Here is a 22,583-nt window from a genome sequence, read left to right as displayed (position 1 = left end):
GTGAAATGCTGGTAATTCCAGGTAAACCTCGACAAAGGCAATGTTTCCTCCATTACCTGTGGCTGTTTGAAAGTTGGCAGCTTTTCCTAATTCTGCTCTGTAGCAGACGCTGGGGATGGCACTGAGGATGTGTGTTGGATTTGTGTAACCAAAATGCAAAGCGGTCTGTTTTGAGACTTGGTCATTCCCCCCAGGTTCTGAGATACAATGTGCAAGTGAGGCAGCAAATACTTCAATGTAAGAGTGTCACATTGTAATTAGAGACTATGTAACATAGGACCAGTATTTAAAAGGGAAAACAATTACATAGGAAAACTACAGACTCATGGGTCTTACCTGTCAGTCTCTGCTAAAGGCAGGGTAAGAGCGGAATATCAGCAAAGCGACCCTGAAAAATAATAGATGGGCTATTATATCCTAAGATATCCTAAGAGAAGGATAAAATGGGTTGGGCTGGAAGAGGCCTTAAATTCTTGTTCCAACCCCCCTGCCAGGGGGACAGGACACATCCACTAGACAGTGTTTTTCATGTTGACCATGGCTAATTCACTCTCTTACATGAAATAAAGGCAATGACAAAAGGAAAATAATTGAGGTATTAGTCAGCTGAGCTTTGAATAAGGAAAAATTACCAGCTCACTCCACTGCAGGGAACAATTTAGCAGTAGTGTTTGCAAAATGGTTTATTATTATTAAGTAGGTTTAGAGGTGTTTCTACAGGAAGAACTGATGAGCTGACCATAATATGAGATTATTTAAAATTGCAGCTATAGTCTTCTATGGAATGTTGTTGAGGGAATTTGGATTATGATGAACATTACTGCTGTAACATTGTGGAGTGTTAATCATGAGCAACCTGGTCTAGTGGGAGGTGGCCCTGCCCATGGCAGAGGGAATTGGATGATCCTTGATGTCTCTTGCAACGCAAAGCCTTCTGTGACTCTATGAGCAAGCTACAGATGTGCACCTTTGGAATGTCAGCTGCCTTCTGAGTAGGCTCCAATTGATGCAGAATGTTTTAGGTTAGTATTAATGCTTGCAAATTAATTTTCTGCAACTACATAAGAAAAATTATGTAGTCAAACATTCTTGATTTAACTTTCTCTTGGTTTAATTTTTGAAGATTTAAGAGTGTTAGTGGGAAGAAAGCATTTCCACCTGTAATATCTGATTTAATAGAGCTGTAATTTAGCCTGTTAATTTCAAGCATTACCAAGTGGTTCCTTGTGAAAAAGCAGTGTAAGTCCAGGAGACCCTGAGGGCCTAGTGTAAAGATGCCAATTTTTGTGAAAGGTCATTCTGAATTTTTGACCCTGAAACTGGGGGCTTGTTCTTGACCTTGGCATTTCTGGTCTCTGGACTGAGGGTGATCAAGAATATTAAAAGAGCTATAGAAGAGTACCCATTTGCACTTAGGGAAACTGATAATTTTGCAAGTATGTGAAAATCTAATCCAGTGTAGTGTGCTTTTTCTGCCAGCCAACCCTCCTATTCAGTGTAAATGACAGCACTTCACCCTCTGGGCAAAATGGTGAATTTGTTCAGGCCCAACTATATCTTTTCATGATGCAATTTTACCCCCTTCTACCAAAAGTAGCTTTTTTTTTTCGTACAGTGACATGGTTTTCCCTACTGTTTTTCTAGTCATAAGAATTTCAGTGCAGAAACAGTGGTGTGGTGTTTTGGGAATTGCATACCAGCTAAAGCAATTCCAGTCATTGTTCTCCCAGCTGTATTTCCACCCCTCTGTGGACCCCCCACTTCAGCTTTTCCAGGTTAGTGGGAAATCAGTAAGAATTAACAAAAGTAAAATTACATTAGTGCCTAAAAGATTAATTTATGCTGATTATTTGTTTGCAGGGAATCAAATGTCTCCTACCACGAACAGAAAGTCTCTAACATGGTGAAAAGTTTGATACTGCTTAAGCAAGCACTTTCAAGGTTAAAGATAATGTTAATATCTTACAGTCAGAATTAATGTGCAGCACAGTAGGGTCACCAACAGTAAACCATGAATGGGTCATAACACTTAGAGAACAGAAGTACCACATAAATTCACATTCATAAATAACATCTGGAGTCCCATAGGACAGGAAAGGAAGTATATTTCAGCTTTCTCATATTTTCTCTCAGTATGTGAAACATTATGAGAATTACTTCTTATTTAAGGTGACTAAATGTAAAGGGATGTACATATAAATTACTGAGAAAAAGCTCTTAGGGCTGGATTGTAACATTTTGTTGAGCTTATTATGATTGAGGTTCATTCTGTATTTGTAGTTTCTGATTATGCCAACCTAATTGTCAATCAGAAAATCTTGACCCAAACTACTTAAGATGTATTTGGCACCTAGCAGCAAGTTGTAGAATTAACAAATGAAGTGAATTATCTACTGTACTTCCTACAGAGTCCATTTGCAGAGCTCTGTCTGAAGTGTCCCTGCTCTCCAGAGATGAGGGTGTAAGACACTAGAAAGACGTGCTGTTTTATATGACTAGTCAATACAAAAACATGGTTCAGAGTGGCAATTCTAACAACAAACAACAAAGCCAAGACCCCGGGCTTGAAAAGCCTGGATAAAGCTTGAGTATGTCAGTCTATAGAGATATTAGTGCTTTTCTTCACATGTTTATAACAAGTGTTTTCTTCACATGTGATAAATATTTGGAAGTGGATATGACTTGAAAGAGAGACTCTTCAGTAGGTCACACTTCTAGTACAGTTTCATTTATGATGTTTTCTGTACAGGTTGATATTAAGGATAATTTTTGTGGTTGATAAACTTCATAAATTCTACTAAGTCAGTATGTTGTATATGACTTCAAAATGTCTAATACCTTGTTGTACTGTCTGTGGCATTGCTGTTTAAATAGATCATTTTGCACCTCCCAAGGATTTATAAAATTTGCAGAAATGACACCTTAATGTGCAGGTTTAATATTACTACTGAGCAACAATGTGATTTAAAGATGGTTTATGGCTTAAAAATGGCCTGGGAATGATGGTAGAGGACTACACAGTCGGAGCTTAAAGATCATTGGAAAGATAAGTAATTTTTTCCAGTTCAGAACTGTCCCTGCCCAGCTTCCCAGAAGGGCCTTGCCACTCAGCCAGCCTCATATAAACCTGTATTGTTACTGTTCTGTGACTTTTGTGTAAGGCTTGAGTAACAGCCAAAGCACCTACAGACACATAAGAAATTGGTCCCCTCTCACTTAGCAATGCAGGACCAAACAGGGATTCTTGTGTGGTTAAATCCAGTTCCTTGTGGGAGATTGTGGCCTATACCATTCATAACTCTACCAGGCTTCATCTTTAAACTAATTAGGTTACTTGTTCCACTGGGAGGTTGCCTTAAAACCTGTCTTTCTTGTGTTGAAACTGCTCTAATTTACTGTCCTAGCAAGAGTACATGTAGATTTATATCACCAGTGACAATAAGTGCCAACAGCCCTCTAAAGAGTCACTTGTCGTAGGTACTTCTTATTGGAGTTTCCTTGATTTCCCTTTTTCTGCTGGCTTTCTTTTGCTTTTGAGTAGCATCTTGCATATGGAAAAGTGGCCTGGGTTGCCTTGTTCTTGGATTTGCGTAGTAAAAATGCTGTCTTATTTTTATTTTAAAACAGTTCATCATATTTGTACAAACAAGCTGAATAATCAGCCAGCTATTGTGTCTTACAGTTAGGAAATAGCACAGCTGGCCCAGCTTCTGTGCACCCCAGCGATTAATTCAGACTGACTCTCTTGGATTGTTTTTGCTGTATCTTGGCTCTCAATTGCAGCACTGACTCACACATTCTGTACAAAGTTTTTCTATGGTTCTATAGACACTAAATTTCCTTTCAGTTATACATGAAATTATGACACCATTGAAATGCAACCTTGTAATATTTTTGCTTGCATCCTTCTGTGGGCCTGATTCTGCCCTCCTAACCTGCCTAAATAAATCCTTCTCATTTGATGCCATCCTGCCAGCCTACTACTGCTCTTCCAGCAGTACAGTGTAAGGCTCTCCTGGATAAACATTCCAGTGGTTTTTAGCTCTCTTTCATTGCTGCACACCTACAGCTGTTCCTGTAACTTTGGGGAACTGTTGTCCTGATGTTACTGCATTGTGTGTGTGCCTGACCTTCAAGCCTACAGAGTCCTTCAGTGGAGGGGTTGTTTAAAGTCATGGGAGAGTCAACACTTCCATTCCTGGCTCTGCAGCTGTGCACAGCCACCAGTAAATCACCTTCCCCTCTCAGTGGGAATTAACCACGCACTGACAGGCTGTGGATATAAATAACAACGTGTGTGGAACTTAAGGTGCATTCAATTGATCTGTCTGATAATAAAATAATTCACTGGCAGCTGGTCTTCATTACAAATTTCATCACTGTTACTGAAAAAGCTGAATTGTTATCCTCCCTTTTTCTTTTCCCCGAGAAAGTTTTCCATTTCCCATTATTTCCTGCTGGGAAATATATAATTCATAAAACAGGTGACTGCACTGTACTGATCAAGGCTAATGCCGACAGAAGGAATCTTGTGGAGGGGGAAACCTACTTCCTGTGGGGGAGAAAGGTGTTCCTGTAGAGAGTTAAATCACTGATTCATATGAAAAAGAAAAAAAATCTGTCTTCTTTTGCACTAATCTCAATGCCAAAGAGAACTAGATTTACAGGTAATTTAGTGAATCACAAAAAGCTGTCCCCTACTTTTTCCTTTGACAGAAATAGCTTTCTGCTAATTTCAGAAAGGCCTTCTCTGGACATTGTACTTAGAGTGGTTTCCTGGATTCCTCTAGATGAGAGTTTGTTTCATTCAAAAGGGATTATACATCTTGGGCTCAGAGAGCCTTTAAATTAGAGCTGCCTAAGTGTAACTAAATTTATGGCAGCATTCTCTGTTCCTCAGGCTGTTACCTCATGCCCTCACGTAAGGTACTTTCACCCAACCAACTACAAATCCTAGCACAAGTCTTGCATAAGTGAAGCTATTAAATTGACAAGACCAAAGGGGGAAAATAGGTGCATAGCAGTCAAATTACAGACTTAAATGAGCCAAATCATAGTTAATTTTCCTTTTTATTATTAGAATTTTGTTTTGATTGTTTGGGGAATTGGGGAATCCTATGAAGCTGAGGTAAATCCTTTGATATTTAACAGTTTATGAATATTTTCGTCATGACATCTAATTCCTATACTCATGCTTTGAGAGCTGTTTTCTTCATGAAGTGAAGCTACTTTATCATTGAAACCATATAAAACCCTAATAAGTAGCAGTTCTGTGACTGTAGTGCTGGACTGCTTTCAGTATGGATTTTTTTGTTATTGCTTAGTTGAGATTTTGCAAATGAAAACCTATTGCATTTTTGCCTCTATTCTGAGACAGAGGGATATTTTGACATAACCAGGAATTGCTTCAGGGTCTGTGATAAGGGAGCACATTGGAAATAATCTTTGTTTTCTCAACACAGAACATTTCAGAACAGGACTGGCTTTTGTCTGAGGGAGTGCACTGTCATCAACTCTCTGCACACTTCCCTGCCATGCTCCTCTAGGTCTGACGCTTTTAAGGACAACTCCTATGCAGGAAGATTAACTGAGATGTGGCTGAGGAGTCTGAGAGTGAGAAGTAACCAGAACTATTTGAAAGGCATTATGCCTGGTATGGACACAGGACAACTCCATGGGATGGAATTGCAGGGAGGGAGAAGGGGAGCAGCTGAATGGATGAATGTTCAGACTATTTATAGGCTTCCTTCCAAATCTTGTTTGGAAGGCTGGCTTGCTTCCTTCATCTTAGTGAAGCTATCAGATCAGCTGTATTACTTGTAAGGATTTTTTATTAATAGAACTGCTGGAGAGGCTTTTGGCTTTTTGTTGCAAAATGTAAAGAACTATCACCACAATGCATAATGCAAAGCAGGCATTTTAAAATCACCACACAAAATCTCAATGGTCCTGAATTGAAAATATAAGTAGACCTAGAGAACAAGCAAAAAGTATAAATTTTGATGCTGTTCTGAAGGGGAGCTGTGAATTCAGCTTTCAATATTTTCTTGTCATAGAGGTTGCTGTGACTTTCACAGCAGTGAAGGGGAAGGAGCTGTAGATTGAAGGGAACAGGGCCCTCTTTTCCTTTCATGAGTATCTGAAGCTCTCCAGTTTTCAGACTGGGAGGTTGTTTGACCATTCTGCACCCGCTTCTGATTGCCTTGCAAGGAATATTCCTGGAGCTGCTCATTCCCCTGGTCTGGAAGCAGCAGTGCATAAATAAAGCTGTATTTGTGCGTGCTTCTTTCTGGGCCAGGTTGAAAAGATTCTTTTCTAGCACGGTCCATCTGCTGTCACTATTCCCTGTTGGAGGCAGTTTCCTCTTGGATGTGATGCCATGCAAATCTCAATGACACTACTTTGTAACACAAATCCATTGGAATAACAAGAACTATGCTTTTATTTAACTGATTGTTTTGTCAGGAAAGCATTAGAATATGCTTATATGTGGTATCTTGCTGCAGTAAAAGCCAGAGATGGGACAAGCAGCTGGGGAGGGGATTGGAGTTGACTTTATGTCCATGGTCTGGGCACCTGGACACACCTGCAGGTAGGTATCTCTTAAAGCTGTGCTTGAAGTGTTAAATTTTCTTTTTCCTACATAAATAGTAGTTAAATACTTGGTTCCCATTGAAAGTCATCCTGAAGGTCAGGACTTGGGTGTTTAACTCTCCTTTGTGTTTCTTGAAAGCCTCCACTTTTCATTTTGCCAGTATGCAGCAGCATTCCAGAGGGCCCAGCTAATTTGGAGATACTCAATATAAGAAAAAAAATTATGTGAAAATGCTGATAAATTTTACAAACCTGCTTTGCAATGCAAGACTTGTTCACAGCAAAGAAGTTGAATCAAAGGCTCACCACTGCCAACTAATTATTTAATGTTCTCCAGCTAATGTTGTTATGCTGCCAAAAATGTGTGTTTCCATCTTTTTCTTTTCTCATTAGAGGAGGATAAGCTTATAAATTATTTTTCTGCTTGAGTTGTTTTATTTGGACTAAATTTTATTTTGTGAAACTACATGTCTGCTCACCAGCAAGCTTAGAAAAAATGGCACATCATTTCTTTGTTGCTGAAGCTAGAAGCAAATACATTTAATTGGGTTTTGTCACATTTTTCAAACAAAATATATTAAAAATCTTTATATGAGAATCCAGAGACCGAAATGAATGTGTGACTACTTCTTTCTACAAGGCTTTGAATATAATGGTACAAAATAAGGTGCTAGTTGGTTGCTTGTCAAAGATGAGAGATTTGCCTTCAGTTTGCTGGTGTTGTAAACCATTAGGGGTGCTGTAAGATTGCTGACAAGTAGCTTAAAAAAAGCTTTTCTTAGTACACACACAAGAACAAACCCTGGAATTCAGGTGCAGTTCAGAGGTGCTCAGGGTAAAGCAGGGAGTTTAACACCTGAACACAGATGCCCCTCAGTATCACCTGCCAGCAACTGGTGGCTTTCCTGCACACAGGACTAAACAAACACTGGCATTCTGTCCATGTAAGTCAGGGGCTGTTGATGTGAGTGCAGGTAGGACCCTGGATTTGATCCTAATGTAAATTCACACCATATATGTGTCCCCTTGTTGAAATATCAAAAGATAAGCATTTTCTAGTACAAAATTATTTTTCAGACACATCAGCTTGTAGCTGTCCCATCTGGAGCCTGGATTTCATCAGCTCTTGCAAACAGCATATTTCAGTCTGGTTCAGAGACTGGGCAAGAAAGAAAACCCAGGATGTTACTGCTGTGATTTAGTAAATAGTGCTATCCTTCTGTTTCCGTGCCCCACTGTGCTTCCCTCCAAAGGGACAGAGTATTGGTTGGATTACATTCCATAGAGACCCCATTTCCTGACAGCCCTCGCTCCCACCCAGTTACTTGTGGTGTTGAGGTCTCCATGGCATCTGTGAGTGACGGGTACCCCATGAGGCACTAGCCAGCTGCTCTGTGCAAGAATTCCAGAAACCCTTGCAGACCAGATTCCCAGCTTTAAGTATCACTGCAAACAGAATCTGCCCTCTCGGTCTTGCTCCAGGTTCTGAGCAGCCCTGTGTTAATCTTGTCAGATTCCTGGAGATCACAGGTGAGAACACACCTGTGAGGTGATGTGGTTTACAGGCTTCCTGTGCAGTATTTCAGGCACCTGTGGCACCAGGACACTGTAGAGCAATGGTTGGAAACAAGGGCAAAACACTGGGAAAAACAGAATTTTCACCCAAACAGGTAGTGATCCCTTATATGTGTGTGCAGAGACAGCTTGCAATGGTCAACTGGAAGTAATACTGCACTTCAGCTAAAGGAAACCTCAATTTTTTGAAATAGAGCTGTTCCTATGAATTTGTATTTGTTTTGAGAAGTAAAGCCAGCAGGAGATCCCTTTGGGCTAAGAGTCAAAGTCTGAGATCTTCAAACTGAGGTCTTGTGACAAGGCATTTCTTAAAATGTGTAAATAATCAGTCTGTCAGATTTTTGGCAGAGCTTTTGTTTATGTCTCCATAGTGAACCTGACAGTTTTAGTGCATGGAACTGCTCAGTCAAAGTAGTAATTGAGAAATTAAACTATTGTAGTCACAGATATCAAATCCGTCACAGCTGGATTCTTTTTAGCTAAATTCAGCACAAAACACTCTATGGAAGTAAATGTCTTTAATGCCACTGGGGAAAATGGAACTAAAAAGAGGTGGGTTGAGCTCTTGGCGACAATGGTTGAAGAATCTGAAGCAGAACCTGGCAAAGCTGTATTAGAAGCTTGGATTTATCAGATCTATTTCAGCAAGTGAATGTGTGAGACATTAGTCTAAATGGTTGAATTTCATTAGGGGAGAAAAAAGACAACATAATGCTGAATTTCCCTAGGCAGGAAGATGTCTCTGGATCTCAGCTGACTTCACATATGGTACTGATCCAGTGGCAGTCGAAAGCATGGCAGGGAATATCAGATTATTATCTAAATACCAGTCCTGATAAAGGCAAGAGTAGGGGTGGTTGGTTTGGGGTTTTTTTTGGTTGGGTAAATTCTATTTTTGCATTTACTGCTATTTTCTGGCTTCTGAATACGCAATCTGCTTGACCTCACGCTGCACAGAATTTGTAAATCAGGTTCCTAAGTGTCCTTGGCCTCCAGTGTGGATGCTCTGTTTGAGTTTGTTGTAGTACAAAAGTGAGGAAGATGCTACAGACATTCCGATGGCAAGTTAACTTTTACAGAAAACTATATATCATGCAGCTTTAAAACTTTAAAGACCATACACAGCACCTGCCTCAAAACTCAGGCCTCAGAACTCTGGTGTTCTGACAGTGATGGAGATGGTCTGTGCCTGAGCTTGTTGAGTTCTGGCTCTTTAGGGGCATTACAAATGAAATCACAGCACCCAGGAGAGGCCTTGTGTTGAGTAGCCTGAGTACAATCCTAAATCACAAAAGCCTCCTGGCGTCATGGCACAGAGCTGGAGTCTTGATCTCTTGTTCTCCAAGTGTCCATATCCATTCATCATCTCAGCTGGGACAACATGGGCTTTTTAATAGAGAAAAACCACAGAAAATATTCAAAGTGGCACAGATGTTACTCTGCTTTCAGAGATTGCTGAGTTTCCTTGTGCCTATTTGCCATCTTTAACTACAGCCCTGCAGGCATTTAAGGATGGCTGTGTAGCTGGGAGGGATTGAATAATGCCTGCATCCAGATTTCCTTCCACCTGGGTTCCTGGCATCAAGAGATGAGTGCAAGTTCCGGTCTTAATGAAGCTCATGGGAGTTGAGGTGACTTGCAGGACTGAGAAACTGGGATCCTGGGCTCAGTAAAACTGCATTCAAAGGCGCTTGTGTCAGCATGGATGTGCGATATCCTCAGGAAAAACACTGAAAGTGAGAAGAGAGTACAGCAAGCCACTTATATGCAAAGGAAAGGACAAATTGCCCTTGGATGCTTCCACATCACTTGCCAGGGTTTGACTGCCAACTTCTTCCTCCTCAAATTCATGAAAACCTTTCCATTGCAGTGGTCATGTCCATATTTAACAAACTGGGTAAAGTGTTCTCTCTAGTGAATATTAAACAGTTTATGCCCCAGGCAGTGAGTGCCTTTTTAACCACTCGTCAGAAGGCTGAAGGAAGTCTAAAAAGACTTCTTCGTAGAGCTGCAGTAAAATCATTCAGATTTTTCAGTCTTATTTGCTGTCCTGGGGTCCTCCTGCTGCAGCTGAGATACTGCTCTTGCTATAGGAAGAAGTGGTGTTATTCCAGCTTGCAGAATGTGTTTCCCTGAGCTGCTGCTCCTTGGTAGGTGGTGACTAATGGAATGATATCCTGCGAAGTGCCACCATATGGCTCAGGGCTGCTGAGAAACAACCCTGGGGTCAGTAACTGCTCACAAATAGGAAATGTTTCAAATGTTTCCATCAGGGTGAGTGGGCTTCACCCAACTGTGCCACTGATGAGCTGCTGTGAATGTGCACTTGTGAGCTGTGATTTAAATTGACAGAGGTATCTAAATTTGTAATGAATAATTTTCATCTTCCATCCATTTTACTACATAGCTGTGTCCCATGTGCCTGCCTCCCAGCTGTACTTGTGGAACTTGGAAATCTTTTGTCTCCTCCAAGCTAAGAATCAAGAAAGGGGGTGAAAATATTAAGTTACTCATTATTCAATTCTTGCATTTGTTTGAGGTAGCTCAGAAACAGATTTGTGGAATTTATTGCTGGTCTGACTTTTCATTTGTAAAGGCACTCTGGATAGAAGCAGCTACTTTTAAAATGCATTAAGTAAGACATGGTTTAAAAAGAAGTTCAGAAATCATTGCAGAGATGACTAAAGATTTTATTTTCTAAACTGTATGCTTTATTTTAAGATGCTGCCAAATATTGATTATGGTCTTACAAAAATCTAGAGGACAGAGGACCTAAGTCAGGGACAGGATATTAATAGACGTTATCAGGTAAAAATAACAACTAATGTTTTGGGAGAGAAGGCATTTTCCTGTTAGTTCACCAAATGTCCTATAAGCAATACATTAAACTCATCTCTTCCATTCTCTTGGCTTTCTGGTTTGCCACATCTTCCTAGTGCAGCCTTGGAAGAGAATGAAAGGCAGAAATGGCTGTAGGGTTTGTACCAAATCCCTCTGTGCCTTTGACACCTTCTGTTTCAAATCCATGCTGTGGTATTTGGCAGAGATGAGTCTGCCTGCAGGTAACATAACAGCCTGTGCTGTATTTAAAGGTAAATGTGTCCTCTGTCTGGGCATTAGTGAGCAGGGGGGCTGGATTGTGCCACTGCAGGCAGCTTCCAGTTGTTCCATTACACAGCTTGCACTGGAGGAAGCTGTCCTGCTGGGACCTGCCAGACGATCTGCTCCACTGCAGTTGTTTCCATGCAGAAATGTTTAACATGATTTCCAGCTGACCTTTGATGTGTACTAACAGGTAGATCATTCAGGGAGATGCAGTGTCATGGGCACAAAGATCTGTTAGGAAACCGTGTTCCTTCCGAAGGGCATCTTGTTCTCTGCTCTCCTAATTAGCCCTTCCTTGGGGCAGCCTTGCTGTCTGGGAGGTGTTCCCTTGTGGCCAGCAGAGGTGGAAGATCTGGTACATCTGGATGCACTGAAGCACAGTCACTTCATAGATAACACATTTGAGGTTTTACTTAATTGGAAAGTCATTTTACTCAATTGGCAGTTGGAAGAACAATTCAAATCTGACATGAGCCAAGTTTAGGAGGGTGGCACAGACTGATGTGTCAAGGTCAAGAGTAGAGTGGGTCTGTTAAGGGTCTGTGAAAACTTCCAAATAGCTTTTTCCCTGCTGGTTGCACAAATGGTGCTACTTTAAGACTTCTGTTTGACAGTATTGCAGTGGATGGTGATGAAAGAGGATTATGCTAAAACTGAGGGCATATGTTATCTAATTAACATTATATATAGATGATGTTCTATGGATTTACCATTATTGATAAGTGTGGCACTATTTTCAGTTTTCCTTTTAAGTTAAATTAACTGTAACTATCTTCCTCTTTAGAACCATGCACACTCGTTTTCACTTACAAAGCTTGTGCATTTTAGCCAAGAAAAATACATTTGTACAGACAGAAAAGTCCTTCTGAGCTGAATGTGAGTTTTATCTTTGGAATGACTGTGCATCACACAGAGAATATTTCTGCAGGGAAGATGTCAGAACATTTCATTTGTGTGCACTAGGAAAATGTATCCTGCATAATGTCTCTGCTTAGGTTTAAAGCTGCATCTTAGAATTGGCTTTCAGAAAAGGAATGACACAAAGAATGCAACACAGACTGCAGATTTTAAATACTTTTAACCTGTCTGTAATAGCACCTGCCCACAACTCACACTTAACTTTAACTCTGGAATTAGCTGTTTTTTTATTGTTGTGGTTGTTTCACAGCATGGATACATGACACAGTTCTGTTAATTCTGAACACAGCATTGTCTTCAGAGTTCTGTGCCAGGACAAGTCAATGGTGTTGTGGTAAGTCCTATCTTACACTTAGATCTTTCTGCAAAAGCATTTTTAAGAATTTCAGTTTAACTGAATATGCTCTTCCCTAAATTTAGGGGATAGTACCAGATCTATACAGATTTCTGGGGAGGCATTTGGGTAGTTAAGTCTACTGCAAGGGTAAAACAAAAAGGATAGAATCTCCTAAATTGCAGTTCAATCATTTGTATTCCTCTAGCGTAGGAAAAGCCAGGAAATTGTCTATGCCTTGCATCAGTTTAATTGGAGATATTGGCCACATGGGATTGGTGCTTGGGTTAGGGTTTGGCTTTCAAAAACATGGGAACAATTAGCTTGCTCTGAGATGGGCTTGGAGGGCCAGCATGGGGGCTGCTGTAAACTCAGTTCAGCTTCCATGGGGAGGGTGGCTGCTGCTTCTGTTTCCAACTAAGACTCATTCAAAGTTAGTTTCAGAAAAAGACTGACAGCTCCTCCTACTTTTTGCACAGTTCCTAAGCATTCTGAGTTCACTGGTGGAGAGGGAAGTGTCTTTGCAATCAGAGCATAAAGCTCACTTGAGCATCTGGATTAAAAGAGTGTTTACCTTCCAACAGTATCCTTTTCTTTAGGTACATCCAGAGGCACTGCTTTCAGCAACACAAATAGGAAGCTGTATAAATGTACATTTCATGGGCCTGAATAGTGTTGTGTCAGGGAAGTAATCATAAAGCCACCAATATTCTCATCTGTACAGAGGCAGACCATCTTGAAATCTGACCAATAATTAGAAAAAAGCCTGTGTTAATAATAATTAACATTGAGTGGTGTACTGGAAAGCATGAGGCTTTGTTTTATAGAGCCACTGACTGATAGCTGGATGTAGATGCTTATTTTGTCATACAAGTGACTGATGCAATCAAGCTGATGATATTTTGCTGAGAGCAAGTCAAGAGAAAATTAAACAATGCATGCTGGATATTATTGTCCATAACACTAAAGGAATTGTACTGCTTTCCACTGTTTCTAGCCTGACTCCTAAAGGAAAAAGACTAATGAATTCCCATTATTATTGACGATGTCTGTCTTCTATCTCTCTAATTACCTCTACCAATCCATTTCTCTTCCTGTTGGCTAATTCCTGTAAAATTTCTCTGAGGCAACAGTAAAAATTAGTAAAACTAAAAATTTAGAGTTAAACAAGTTTATTCCTAGTAGACAGTATCTGGGGAAAGGATCTCCATGAAGTGTCGTTATCGAGGGGAACACCACAGGGTGAGATTGCACCTGATTTGGCATCAGAGAAGCCACCAGGGACTGAGTTCTTTGACAAAGCTTCAGTTAAAGCTCTCAGCTGTGGAGATGAAGCAAACTTCAGTAGTCCTGCTGCTCACAAAGCAAACTGGCATCACTGAGTTGTAACTGGTAACACTGGATGTTGTGCCTGTAGGTTGCTCAGGACCTTGAGACTTCCTACTTCAGTAGCCATCCCATGGAGCTGAAAGTTACACTAATTAAATGACTGATTAAGGTGGTGCTGTTGGCACCATGACAACAAATGTCTTTCATCAGGAGAAAATTTGTTTTCCAAGTTTGTACTGTACTGGATTTAATGGTCACTTGATTCCTTAACTGCTTTGTGAGCCCTTAGTCAGAAAAGCAGCTGAGATTCTGAATTTCTGCCCATCTTTATTGCATTAGATGAGGGGAAATGTCTCTGAATGTCCATCAGGCTTAATAATGACTAACCCTCAGTAAAAGCTGGAATCATGCAGAAAGCACTTGTTATGCAAAAATCTGCAAACAAATGGCGAGTACAGTTCCTTGCTTCTGTTTCTACAGCTGAAAACGAGAAAGATTTTTGCAATGTCATGGAAACAAAATAGCTATGCTAATCTGGCAAGAGCAGCCCTGCATAGCTTTTCAAGGAGAAAAGAAGAAACCTGATGCTTGTGAATGGCTGAGTCTCTCATGTACCAGTTTCAGATTGGCAATTTAGTGCTTTTGCATCTCTTTCCCTCATATTCACACATGAGCCAATGTTCTATCAAAACTAGCCTGCTGCACTGCTGTCCTTTCAGAGGGGGAATTCAAACACATTTGTTTGCATGTTTTCATGTATTTGAAGAATATTGTAGAATTAGGTTTGCTATTAAGAAAATCACACTGTAGAGATACAGTACCACAGCAATCCTAGAAACACATACTGGTAGTTTTTTGGGGTCTAGTTTACCTAATGTCTCTTCTCTTTCCCTTGTCTTAGAAAGTGACTTTGCCTCTGCATCAAACTGGAGTGTTTGTATTTCCTATTTCCCTTTAAGAAATAAATAGGTCCGTTTTCTGCAGCAGGGTCAAGAGAGCCATGTCCATGGTACTGCCACAGGCATATGATTACTTACAAAATATGATTATTAACCATGTAATCATGTGTTTCTTTACCATATTTTTCCTGGGATGGTGCTTTTCAGTAGTCAGTTGAAAATGTGCCTGAGACAGCCTAAAGAAATGCACTGATAATGAGGATCCCTGCCTGGTAATTCAGTCCTTTCCAGCTTCCTGAAGGTCACCTCCAGCTGCCTGCCTGTTCACGCTTCACTTTCTCCCAGTTCCATTTCTGTGCTCTGTGCAATAACAGGTTGCAGAACTCAGTTTCTTAAACTGGCATCCTTAAAAATCCCTGCTCTGAAAATCTAAAGACTTCAATGATCATGTGAATCCACTCTGCCGGCTTTTATATAATAATTTTGGCTTTCTTCTTGTTGATGTTCAAGAACTAAAGCAGAGAATCCAGAAAACAAGCAGAATACTTCAGACAATTGCTTCATCTCTAGTCTGGGTGCCAGGTGGACACTACAAAGTAAAGCCTTTGGGTTTTTTTCACTGAAATATTTATAAAAATGTGTACCTTTGTCTTTTGTGAAGAATTTTGTTTAATGATGTATAGAAAATTTTTATCTAATAAAACATCAATAAAGACTTTTCACTGTTAATGTGCACTAAGGGACTCACCCAGGATGGCATTTTCAACATTCTTACCTCAGCAATCTCATACACTTTTGTGTTCTTTATGCACAGAAACCATGATTAGAGACACAGATTTGAACATAGCCCTGTGCCACACACTTATTAAAATGTAAATGTCTGAATTCAGCCATTAACTTTGGGATTTGTGTCATTTGTGGATATGATAGTAAATTGAGAGTTGTTCTGAAGCAGTAGTTATTCTGTGAGAATAACTGAGGGAAACCTCACTAAAGAGTCTTCTCTTTGCTTACACTGATGTTATGTCTTTGTAGCTTTTGCTGTCTTGGGCCTGTGTACTTATCCCCTCATTCATGTCCTCACTAAACACACCACGGTGTTGTGGGGGTTTGGTTAAAGTTCTACAGTATATCAGATGGCTCACACCAGAGTAAGGAAATTGTATTGGGGAAAGGAAAAAAATCTAGGCAATTTGTTTAGCAGAAACTGGGCAGTCAATGAGCTTATGCAAATTCAGTATAAAGCAGAACCCTGCATCTGTTTCTTGAAATAATTTTCACATATCTAGAATCAGAGTTTAAATTATCTTTTAAGTTATAGAGTTAATAGATATTGCTTAATATATTTTATTGAAGTAATAAAGGCCTTCAATTACCAAGTTAATGTTTCCCAAGGAAACTCTGGCAAGTAAAAGTAAAAAGTGAATTGCTGCCCACAACTGGTAGTTTAATAGTGGAAATGCTATTTAATTTCATTATTATTCAAATTTATGTTCAGTTTTTTCAATATAATATAAATACTATTAATCTCTTATGGAAAAAGCCTTATTGTGGAATATTTGTAATGATTATAAATAGCTGGGTAAAGCAAAATCTTGGATAACACATAGCAATGAACACAAATTAGGCTAAACAGGGTTATGGTAAAATGAGAAATGTTTGTCTTCTCCAAGTTAATTTCTGTGGAAGAATTTTTGGAGCCTTATGTAGGTATCAAAATCTTCTTCAATATATTCATGTAAAGGAGTAACCATTTTCTTTTATGTGTTGTTTTGTTTTGGAAATGGTTTGCACACCTGTTCTGTAACAGAAGCCTTTTTTTAAGTATAAGTTCAAGCTCCTCCTTTGCATCTTTAAAAACTGGTGCTAAAAGGATGCTATCCTGTAGCCACCTTTTGCCCAGTGTAGGTATAAATTAGTAATGCAGCTGAAGAAAATATGCTAAATCATTCTGCTTTCTCATTAGAGTAAGGACATAGATTCAGCAACATGGATGTTTATAAATGAGCATCATTTTAGATCAATGAAAGGGGAAATGACAATGACTGGTTAAGAAAAATCTGTTTCCATCCCCATTTTGTGTGTCTAGACTGAAGTGCTAACATGGTCAGTTACAGCAGTAGGAGTTGGTAGCTTCTCCTGATTTTAGGTATAAATTAACACCTTAACTTTTTTTCCATTTTCAGTAGACAACCAGAATAGGCAAAGGAATATCAGTTTAATTTCCTTCCACAAAAATACTCAGCCTAAGAAATGACCTATTGATGCCATGTGTAACTTCTGACAAGGAGGTACCAACATCTTGTGCAAAGTACAGTGCAGTGCTGTGATCTGAGAGCAAATCCACCCCAGAGCATGTCAGGAGTTGTACTGCAGCAATGGGAAGTGGAGCCTTGAGTAGAGATGAAAACTTGCAGGCTCAGGTAGAGCCCTGCCCTTTACTTCTGCAGGTGGAACAAACGATGCTTTGCATCCAGAAGGAACAGCTGTGACTTGCAGCATTCACTGTTCTGCCTGAGCTGGTCAGTGCTTTCCTAACAGGTGCTGGGAACCACCCAAATTTCAGTAGGAGCCGCAGTCCCACAGGTGATTCCTCCCAGGAACAAGACAAATGCTCTCTCTGCCATCTCTTTGCGCTTTTGCATCAGCTACCAGCCTTGCTTGTGTTCTTTTCAAACTGACTCTCAGGCTCTGAGAGTGAGAATCCTCACCCTCACTTTCTTCCAAGAGCTCATTGGTTTGTTCCCCTAACCTGCCACTGCTGGAACTGAGAAAGTGGGTGTTGGTGCTGATTTCTTTTGGCTGATATGAAAGTTTGTGAGTTGTTTCTCATGTAGGACGTATGGCAACTGATATTTGAACAGCTCTGAATTTGACAGTGTCTGCTTCATGACTGCCACTGCTCTGTCTGGTTTTAAAGGAAGAATAAATATTTCATTACCAAATGAGAATTAGATGTTGTTCATTCACACATGCATAAAAATTTATGTTTTAACCATCAAGGGCATAGTGTCAGTGAGCCCCTGCCAGGCAACTGAATGAAAATGTTTGAATATTTTGGACTGAGGTTTATTCGTCCTTGGATGCTTTCTTAATCAGCCAAACAACTCAGAATGGCCATTCTACCTGCTCAACATACTTAAGCATCAGTCGTCTCATTTTCTTGATTCTAACTATTCAGGGGATTATAATTATAACTCCTACATTTTTGCATAAATTTTTAACATGGGATTGGACAACTACCTAGGCAATATAGTAGAGCAAATACATCTTTTTTACCTCTTTCTGAAACAAAACTACTAAAATAAAAATCTTTGTGATTCCACTTTTTCAGCCCAGCACAATCCTGTTTTGTGCTGGTCTCTCAGCTGAGTTAGCAGCACTATATATCCTTGCATCACAGATTCTTTTGACAAGAATTGTAGTGGAACATGATTTAAGTTGCTTTGTCTGGTTGAGAGTTCAAGCAAAGCCGGCAGGCATCGTGTTAATGTAGGAACTTAACGGGCTCATGACATTTCCCTGCTTGGTGTGCTGGGCTGCCCTGTGAAGCTGACAGTGTTTGTATTGGGAAAGAGGGAAGCAAATGCTGTGTTTGATCTGGCTCTTGCAGAGTGTGGGAATCATTAGGGATGTGTGAGCTCAGGTGAGCTGCTGCTCTCAGAGGTATAAAACTTCTGTCACTCCCAGAGCACTGACACTGTTCAGCCAAAGTCAGACCAGTGCCCGTTCAGACATATTTTGTGCTTTTTAATCACCTGAATTTTGAAGGAGACCTAATTAAAGATTTACAAAGCTTTATTTCTAACTTTATTATAATTGCAACAGCAACACAATTTTTCAGATGAAACCTACAATGGAAGTGATGAAAACATGCGTTTCAAATGAGAGCTCAAGATAAAAAGCAGGAGAGATCTTGCCTAGGCAAATTAACCTACCTACCCAACTACTGTATACTGGAAAAATTATTTTTAGCATGCCTGTGACACATTTGATAATTACTTTTTTCTGTAATCAAAGGCCTTATTTAACAAAACAGAGATGAAACGGGGAGTTCAGCATGAAGGGAGAGATGCATGTAATCATTTTTGTCTGCTCATGTTAATGCAGTGGGAATGCACTACAGAATCTATAGTTACGTGCTGAAGGAGGAGCAGATATAATTACCTGTACTGAGTGCTTGTTAACATCCACTATAATAAATGTTAAAGTCACTTGTGAGGGATTTGGTCCCAATAGGTGCTTTAAGTGGCTGCAGAACCAGAAAAACGGCATGTAAGTGTGGCTACCTGCTTTGCCAGCTAGCTTCTCCTCCTTTTCCACACAGCCATCATCTAACATTGACATACCATGGAGTCTCCTGAGTTGAGCCAGCTGCTGTGGGGTGCCCCTGTTGGACAGCTCAGCCTGGATTCCCCCAGAACCTGCAGGGTGAGGTTTGCAAGAGGAGAATTGTTAGGAGCTCCAGCACTGGAGAAGGCAGGTTCTGCGCAAGCTAACACAATGCTGAAAGCTGGCACAGCAGCCAAGGGCCATGCAGAGCATCTTAGGTTTGGTTGTTTGCAAAAGGAAAGATCATCTTGGAGGGGAAAAAAGACACAAAACCCAAAACAGGATAAAATCCAGTAATTTACACAAAACTATAAAATAAATGGAACATCACTTAGAAATCAGAATGAATTTTATATCATTCCATATGTCTTGTCAATTTAGGCTTTCTTTTTATTAAATTAACAGCTTTCAAGAAAAGTACTGAAAAACACTTTGACCGGAGGGTTTTGGAATGAAATTACAGATTTAATGTGTAGTTTGTCAGCAACTGGGAATATAATTTCTCCAGCCCCATTTTGCTGAGGGCATTTTCTCTTTTGTTAGTCTCTTTCTGATCATCTCTACTGCCTGAGAAAGGAAAAATCTATATTATTTTTTTAGCTGCACTGAAGAAATTGAGTGACAGGGGCTTTTTCCACAACTGACTGCTGACTTAGAAAAGAAGTTATAGATGGGTTATGGTTATTTTCTCCTTCCATGATGAGATTAGAAAAAGTTGAAGTCAGCACCTAGTTGGGGACAGTCATGAATACAGATGATCTACAATAAAAATTAAATCCAGCATTTCATTCACCATTTGAGCAGCAGCTCAGTTTCTATTTTCATTAAGTATTTTCCTCATTAAGAAATTTCCCTTCAAAGAGCCATCATTAAATTATGTTTCTCTGCTTCTCAGGATGACATGCACTTCCTAACTTAGCACTTACACAGTAGGAAAGAAATAATTAATTTTGCGCTTTTCAGTTCTCTCCATTGACTTGCAAGAGGGAAAAAATATTGGAATGACTCCTTTCAGGTCTGAAAAGGGGGTGAGATGTATACTTATTCATCTACATACTTGGACAGTGTGTCCCCCACCATGAACATCCATAGTGTTTTCCTAAAGTTTATCACAAACTTTAGCAAAGTTTTACTAGGTTTAGTGGATTTCACTTGAAAAGTAAATGTAGTTTACTAAACTGTACTTTCAAATATCTGAAGTGAAGAGTTTGGGAAGGCATTGGAGTGCAGTATATTCCCTACATTCTGTTAAAATTCAGTGCTTTCACAGAAGATATGAATTAGAATTATTAAAAGGTTGCACTCATGTTTCAAGGCTTTACAAGTCAAGCATCAGCTAGACGAAAATTTATAATTGGAATCTAATTTTCTAAAATTAAACATAATTTGAGCCAAACAGCTCCTTGTGCAGCATCACATGGGTTACATACAGCTGCCTGTGCTGGTCCAAGCTGATGAAACCTCATGGCTTAACTGTTGGAGGATGGTAGAGAAGGCATAATTAATAGTTAAATGCTCTTATTTTAATGTGCATAGAATGGCCTGGATTGGAAGAGACCTCAGATCATCTTGTTCCAACCCCCCTGCTGAGCAGGGACACCTTTTACTAGACCTGGTTGCTCCAAGCCACATCCAACCTGAATTTACATTTCCAGGGATGGGGTAGCCACGATGTCTCTAGGCAACTTGTGCCAGTGTCTCACCACCCCCACGGTAAAGAACTTTTCCTATTATCTAATCTAAACCAGTCATTCACAAGCTGTTTAAAATCTGTACTATTATCGTACTTATTTTATTTTAATTTTAACTTCATGCTCATTGTGTGGATGATTCTCTTCATGGGGGGAAAATGTAAGTTTACTCTGTAACTGTCTGAAGAATCAACTGGGAAAACATCACCAGGGGCATCAGGTATTCTATTAACTATGTATTTGAGCAAATTAATTTTCTCAGCCTTGTTTCCTGAGAACAGGCAATTGTGCTGTAGAGATCTTACTGCCATTACTGCTCCATAATCCAGACATTGCTCTGGTGTGCTCTTCCTACCCTAAAGATACTGGACTATTATGTTATGCACTACTGTTTTTTCTAATTATGCTATATATCCCTCTTCCCATAGCTTCCATCCCATCCAAACAATACGTTTTAATAATCTGATGGAACATTATTTCATAGCTTCTTCATAAATTCTTATTGCCAATATTATTTCATGATATAATGTCAGTTCAAAGTTACATGTTTCAGCTTTGATTAACGGTTCTACTTTTCTTAGTTCTCCAGAAGACAGCTGGGCTGGCTTTTGCTTTGAAAGCTGGGCTTAATATTATGGTGTATGGAAATGAAAATTACAATAAATGTGAGTGTGACAAGCTAAATTTCTTCTTATTCCATTAACACTGGGCTATTGTGTTGGAGTTTGGTTGCTGTTTATTCATGGTAATAATTCACTTTTTTCTCAGAGCTGGAGCATACCTAATACCAATTACAGCCTTTACCCTGTGTCAGAGTGCTTTGAAATCCGTGTTGTCATATTTACTCTTCACTATTTATATCTTGGATTTGAGAGAAAAAAAAGTATATTTCAAGAAAGGATAGAAAGAGGAAAATGTGTTCGTTGAGTTAGCAGGCTCAGTTGTTTCTGATGTGAACTAAAGAATTGCAAAGTGGTACTTAGTCACCTTTTTGCTCTCCATCAGTTTTAATGTGCAGTTTACTCCAGCTAAACATGAACCACTTGGTGTGAAAAGCAATTAAGAAGTGAAATCATAGACCCTAAACCCTCAGGTTCAGGTCTTTTTATTATAATCCATTGATGATTCCCACACAGACTTTACTTTCCATTCAAGTAATCTAGTTTACAAGCTATTTGAAAACTCATCTTCAGTTTATACCTGATTGTTCCACATCTGAACAATATTACTTGGCTATTTTCAGATTTGGCTTCATTTATGATTATGTTATGTAATGACATCAAGAGAATTAAACCACTCTCCACGACAGGATCTGTTTCAAATTTCCTAGTGAAGCATCAATATGAGCCTGTTGTGTTACACTGTACAGGAGAAACCTAACCCTGCCCTAATTAAATTAAAAAATAATAATAATAAAAAAAAAAGTAACTTTGTTTGAAGGAAGATAATGTATTATCAGAGGGATCAAATTAGATATCTTGCATTCTCTTAATTACTGAGGGAACTCAGTAATTCTGCCTCTATCAACAGGTACAAAGTGCTCTCAGGTATCAGACATGTAAAGGGAAAATCCCCACAGCACAAAAGCCACCGAAGGGTTTAGTTAAGTTTGCCAAACCTGTCTGGGGTTCAGTGTCCTGGCACCTGTAATGACTTTCCTGAGTGTGCTTGCAGCTTGTGCTGGACAGGTGTGCTTAAACCCAGCATGGATTTGCTGCACTCACTGCCTCCTCCTCCTCATCCTGGGTGTGGCTGAAGGACGGTCACACTCTCCCTAGAAACCTCTCAAGGCAAACCCAGCCGGGC

This window comes from Pseudopodoces humilis, chromosome 11 (genome assembly GCF_049639895.1).
Source record: "Pseudopodoces humilis isolate 2021_Gansu_Grassland_sample_001 chromosome 11, ASM4963989v1, whole genome shotgun sequence".
Taxonomy (NCBI): domain Eukaryota; kingdom Metazoa; phylum Chordata; class Aves; order Passeriformes; family Paridae; genus Pseudopodoces; species Pseudopodoces humilis.
The sequence above is the reverse complement of the archived record's forward strand: the minus strand, read 5'-3'. Positions refer to the sequence as shown.